The sequence below is a fragment of the Notamacropus eugenii genome, chromosome 3, assembly GCF_028372415.1.
Source record: "Notamacropus eugenii isolate mMacEug1 chromosome 3, mMacEug1.pri_v2, whole genome shotgun sequence".
NCBI lineage: Eukaryota > Metazoa > Chordata > Mammalia > Diprotodontia > Macropodidae > Notamacropus > Notamacropus eugenii.
Window position 1 is genome coordinate 345,035,100 of NC_092874.1, and position 6,000 is coordinate 345,041,099.

Genomic DNA, 6,000 nt, shown 5'->3' on the forward strand with positions numbered 1-6,000 from the left:
ACAAAATGTCTTAACCTAAAGGAATTTAAACTCCAATTTTCCTAAATTATAGGAATATGTAGGAAGAGACCTTCCCAGTGTGTTCTCAAATACATTAACTTCAGCCTACTTCACTTACATTTAATCTCAGAATGTTAGCATCATTTCATCTCTGACTTACTCATCTCACCTTTGAAAAAATCATTTAATTTATTTCACATCTGTAAAATACAGGAATGGAATTACATCCTATGAATTTATGATGACTAATGTGTAACATGGGTGAATTGGTTGGTAGAGACCATTCCTTAGAATATGGTCAGATATTCCCTACTTAGTTCCAACAATCATGTGGAAACTCAGAGGGAGACTATTTCCAGGCATTTGAGAACCCATTGCTAAAAGGACTTGGCATTTCAATATGATGTAAGAGACCCTGAATGATCCCTAGCTCATCCCCCCTCAAAAAGACCTGTGACAGCAGTAAAGGGGCATCCTTAAAAAAAAGAAAGAAACAGTTTCTGCTAGTGCTCTCTTGGCTACCATTCCCTATGGAGGAAGATGTGACTCCACTGAGGAGCTGGAAGGATATAGTCATTCCCTATCATGTTGTCATGGAGAAGCCATTAATGTAGCAGTTAATGTGAAGGACTTACCCAGGTACTAGGTGGTCATAGCTGCCTTTGCCTTTCTTTGTGATTGTTCTTTGCTGATTTTAGAAGAATGAATATTCCAAGTTGGATGGGAACATGCTTATAATTGACCTAAGCTCATCTGGAGGTCTGTTAGTATCATGGTAGTAACAATAGTGCCCACCAGAGTAGTTGATTACAAGGGAGAAGTCCTTGGTAACTATTCCACCACTAGGAGAAAGTACAAGCATGGTTCTTTTTTACCAGCTGGAATAAAATTTAAAATGGCCATACAGTGCAAATTAAAATAATTCTGAGGTACCACCTCACATCTATTAGATTGGCTAATATGACAGAAAATGAAAATGATAAATTTTGGAGATATGGGAAATTTGGGACACTAATGCACTGATCCAGCCGTTCTGGAGAGCAATTTGGAATTGTGCCCAAAGGGCAATCAATCAAATTGTGCATACCTTTTGATCCAGCAATACCACAACTAGATCTGTATCCCAAGGGAACCCCTCCCCCCAAAAAAGGACTCATTTGTACAAAAAATGTTTATAGCAACTCTTTTGGAATTGGAAAGTAAAAAAAAAAAAGAATTGGAAATTGAGGGAATGCCCATCAGTTGGGGAATGGCTGGACAAGGTGTGGTATATGGATGTAATGGAATACAATTTTGCTATAAGAAATGATGAGCAGGTGGATTTTAGAAAAACCTCTAAAGACTTACCTGAACTGATGCTGAATGAAGTGAGCAGAAGCAGAAGACATTTTACGCAGCAATAGCAACACTGTGATGATCAACAGTGATTGATTTAGCTCTTCTCGGCAATACAATGATCAAAGATAATTCAGAAAGACTCATCTCAGATAATACTATCTACATCTAGAGAAAGAACTGTAGTCTTAATGCCGATTGAAGTGTATTTTTTCACTTTTTCTTTATGCCTTTTTCCTTTGTTCTGTTTCTTCTTTCATAACATGACTAATGTAGAAATATGCTTAACATGATTGCATATGTATAACCTATTTCAGATTGCTTACTGTCTTTGGGAGTGGGGGAGGGTAGGGGAGAAAAATTTGGAACTCAAAAACTTATAAAAATGAATGTTGAAAATTACTGTACATGTAATTGGAAAAAATAAAATACTGTTTACAAAAAAAGAATAAAATTTTAATGAAAAAAAGGTCCATTTATCAGCCTTTCAAACTGCTTTATGTCCCAAAGAGGTTTAGCAGTCAGCCTCGCAGAAAATAAGTTATGCTGTATTCTGTTTAAATCATTCTGTAATGCACACTGTACACTTTTCTCTATGCATAAATAAACTATATTTAATGTTTGTACATTAAGTACCTTTATTACTCCTTTTTGTGGAAACAGATATGAGCCTTCACCTATGTCATGAGTAAAATTGTTCCCTGGGTCCCTGGGACTGGAGTTTGTTACCAATCAATGAATCAGAAGGAAATGCCTTGTCTTCTTAACTAGAGGCCACACTTCTTCCTAACTGAACTTAGTCCCCATACCACAATAGCTGGTTATGAGACAGATAAGAAGCAGTACAAGACTCCAGTCCTTCTGGGTCTAATTTCAGTGCTTCTGTAGTAGGTAAAACTACTGTTTAGTTCCACCACCATTGCTGACTAGTTTAAGAAAGCCAGAGAAGGACATATTGCTCCCCTTTACTCTTCATGGCCAGTCAAGTTTCAAACATCTGTGATAGAATTTGTACCATATGATGTTAAGAATTATGAGGGGACAGAAAATATACTCCTTGCCTCAAGAAGCCAATATGCTAATTGAGAAGACAATACTAACATACATGAAACAAACACACACAAAAAACTATGTGATTATTTTGGTGAGGGAACACCAGTACCAAGGCTGCTGCCCTCTATTATCATAAGTTTTTTGAGAGGTTGAGGCCCCAGTGAACTGGTGATTGCCCTGTGTTATGACTAACAAATTTTTACCTACTCTCAACTAATACCTGTGATTCAGTTACTTACTCCTGACACACTCCTTGCTCCCCACTGCCATACCTTCTCTCTTATTTTACCACTCAGCAATCTGTCTTCCTTTTAAAATTCACTCAATTCAATTACATCATCTGATTCAGAGCCTTCTTGTTGTGTTTCACTAGCTTCTTTGTCACTCTCCTTTCTTGGACTTGGTTCAAATTATTCTTTGCTCACCCTTACCCCTTATATTTAAAAGATTTCAGTGTCCATACTGATGTCCTATCACACCTAAGACTCCCAGTTCTTCCCATGATTTGTATTGTCATCCTACCTCAGTCACTCATGGGGATAGTTATACCTTAGATCTCTTAACACACAACTATTTCACCTCCACGATTTTGAACTCCGAAATTCTCTTTTTTGATAAAAATCTCCTATACTAACTTTTGTTTCCACTCCTTTCAGTCATTCTCTACTTCTCTTGTAATCTCATTCAACCCCAGGATCACAATGCTATTTGTATTTAGTGTAATATTCAAATTATTCTCTCATCTAGTATATTTTCTACCCATAGAGAACCAAAAATTGAGTAACAAAGTATTTACTTAGAATGTAATGCCAAGTAAATGATGGCCAAAAAGCAAGCAATGGAATCAGTCTCAGCACCTTATCTCCAAACCATCCTTCCTCCCTATTCTCCGCTCCATTAGGTACATGCTTTCATCATTATACATACCACTAGGAAAGAAACTGCCTGAAAAACTCATACATTGAGGTAAGGAAGAGTTTGTGGAGGCTGTTTGCCTTGCGAAGTAATGTGGCATGGTGGAGAAATAGCTGCCCTCACACCCAGGCCGACCTGGATTTTGATACTGCCTTTGGAACACACTGGTGTGTAGCCTTGGAAAAGTCGTTTAGACAACTCTTTAAAAGTTGTGGAAAGAAGGTGTCGCCCTGCCTTGACAAGGCAGGCTTCTTCATCTCCCATTTTTCTTTACCAATAAATCACAATCCCAGTCCCTATCCCTAACTTCCTTAAAAGATGACTGGAATATTTCTCCTGCTTATGTCCATGTACTGTAGCTCAGTTTCGGTACCTAAAGAATCCTTCCCTTATTCTCCCACCTGTTAATGAGGGCAGCTAGGTGGTGCAGTGGATAGAGCACCAGTGCAGGAGTCAAGGAGGACCTGAGTTCAAATGTCACCTCAGACATTTGACACTCACTAGCTGAGTGACCTTGGGCAAGTCACTTAACCCCAATTGCTTCATCCTGGGTCATCTCCAGTCATCCTGAGGAATATCTGGTCACTGGATTCAGATGGCTCTGGAGGAAAAGTGAGACTGGTGACCTAAACAGCCCTCCCTCACTCAAAACAAAGTCAAGTGCAAGTCATGTCATCATTTCTCTGAAGGCATGATTTTCTTTGGCAATGAAGGACAAACACACGCAGCTGTTAATGTCACCTTGCCTCTCAATTTACCTTACATTATGTTAATATGAATCTAACAGCACCTAGAGAAGGAAATGGCAAACCATCCCAATATCTTTGCCAAGATAACCCCAAATGGGATCGAGAAGAGTTGGACAAGACTTAAATGACTGAACAGCAATGCTTGAGGCAAATTATTCTCCACTCCTTTCAACCTCCATTCCCTCCACCTATTATGAACCTTTATTGAGGATCCTGGGGCTTTTGGTATTGCTTCTTTTTCTAGGCCATGAAAAGTTGGAAGGAATATCTTTAGATCTGGGGACTGAACAGTAAGAGATTATGAAATTTCATTGGGAGCTAAAGCAAAGATACTGAGCATGTTTAGGCATTTTTTCTTTAATTTCCCTTACCAGCAGATGCAAGCATCAATGAGAAATAGTGTTGAAGAGACAGACATACTATGGGAGAGGCATCTTGAATGAGAGTGAGGGCTTCTAGGCTGCACAAAGTGGTTTGCATCATCATTCATTGCAAATGGTCTGGATGGCAGCAGGGAGAGTAAAAGATATACTCAATTAGTAGTGGATTTTCCCAATCTAACCATGAAATCAAGTAGCTGAGGGAAGGTAGTTGTTCTCATCTCAGTTTCTCTAACCTCTGCCCCCTTCCAGATTAGAGATTTAAAGACAAATCTTCCTGTACCTTTTTAAGCTATTTTTATGGTGAAAGTAATCTTTTTATTCTACTTTCTCTAGTTAAATGATGAAATTACTCCAATTGTTTTCTGTAGCTAGACCTCTCCCTTTCAACCTTAGTGGCTTAGATGTCACCTGAGGGTGAACAAGCACTCACTTTATATAAATAACTCCATAACATTCCAAAGAGGCAGAACCTTGGGAACCTGGAACTTTTTGTTTTCTCCCTCTGGACTTAAGGTAGCCTATTGTGCTGAAAGGCAAGTATGGCTCCCTAAGAGAGAATAGTGTGCAGCTCCCTAAGATCAAGACTGAATTCCTCTCCAAACCCCCATGCAGAGAAGGGTCCTCCCAGAAAGAGAAGGATGGGGTGAGGGGAGTTAGAAGAGAGGAAAGGGCAAAGACCAGACATAAGGCCATACCTAAAAGAGTAAGGGAATAAAGATTCATTAAGGGCTTACTATGTGTTAGACACTGTGCTAAGCACTTTAGAAATGTTTCACTTGACATAACAACCTTAGAAGACAGAGGATATTATGATCTGCCTTTTACAGTTAGAGAACTGAGACTAACAAAAATGCGTTGACCAGAGTCACGTGGCTTGTGTCTGAGACCAGATGTAAATTCAAGTCTTCCCCACTCCAGGAGCAGCGATCTATTCACTATGTCATCTAGCTGCCTCTAGGCAGAGATAAGCATTGCCTGGGAGGATTCTGTTCCTTCCCCTTTTCAGACTGGTCAGAGGTCACCAACTAGCCCTATTTATTGTCCATAGCAATACTCAGTGGTTACATGTACATGTTGTAACATGTTGCAATGGTTTAAAAAGAATGCAAACATGTTGATGTATCCCCTATTGCTTGGCATGCTGCCTAGAACAGAGCTTCTGTTGTGCTTAATAATTATTGTTTGTTGAATTAAATTGAGTTAGCCCATGCATTTTCTCATAATTCTTGTGTATTTTTTTCTTCATTTGGACCACAGGCAACTGTGGATTCTCTACCATTGCTGCTAGAAAACACAGAGGGCTACTTCTAGCTTTAGAAGTACACTTTGGGTGTAACTTGTCCGATCAATCAGCAAATATTTACTGAACATCTAATATTAAGAAGTTCAAAGTGTATCAGGGATACAAAACTTTTAACCAAATTAGGGAGACTCATGAAAAGGTAGCAACATTACAGGACAAGCATCAAAGGGATAGGATAAAAATAAATGTTATATAATTTTATAGGTATGAGAGAACATTTCTACAAAGGCTGGTTATAGAGTCATGGGACTTTAGATATGAA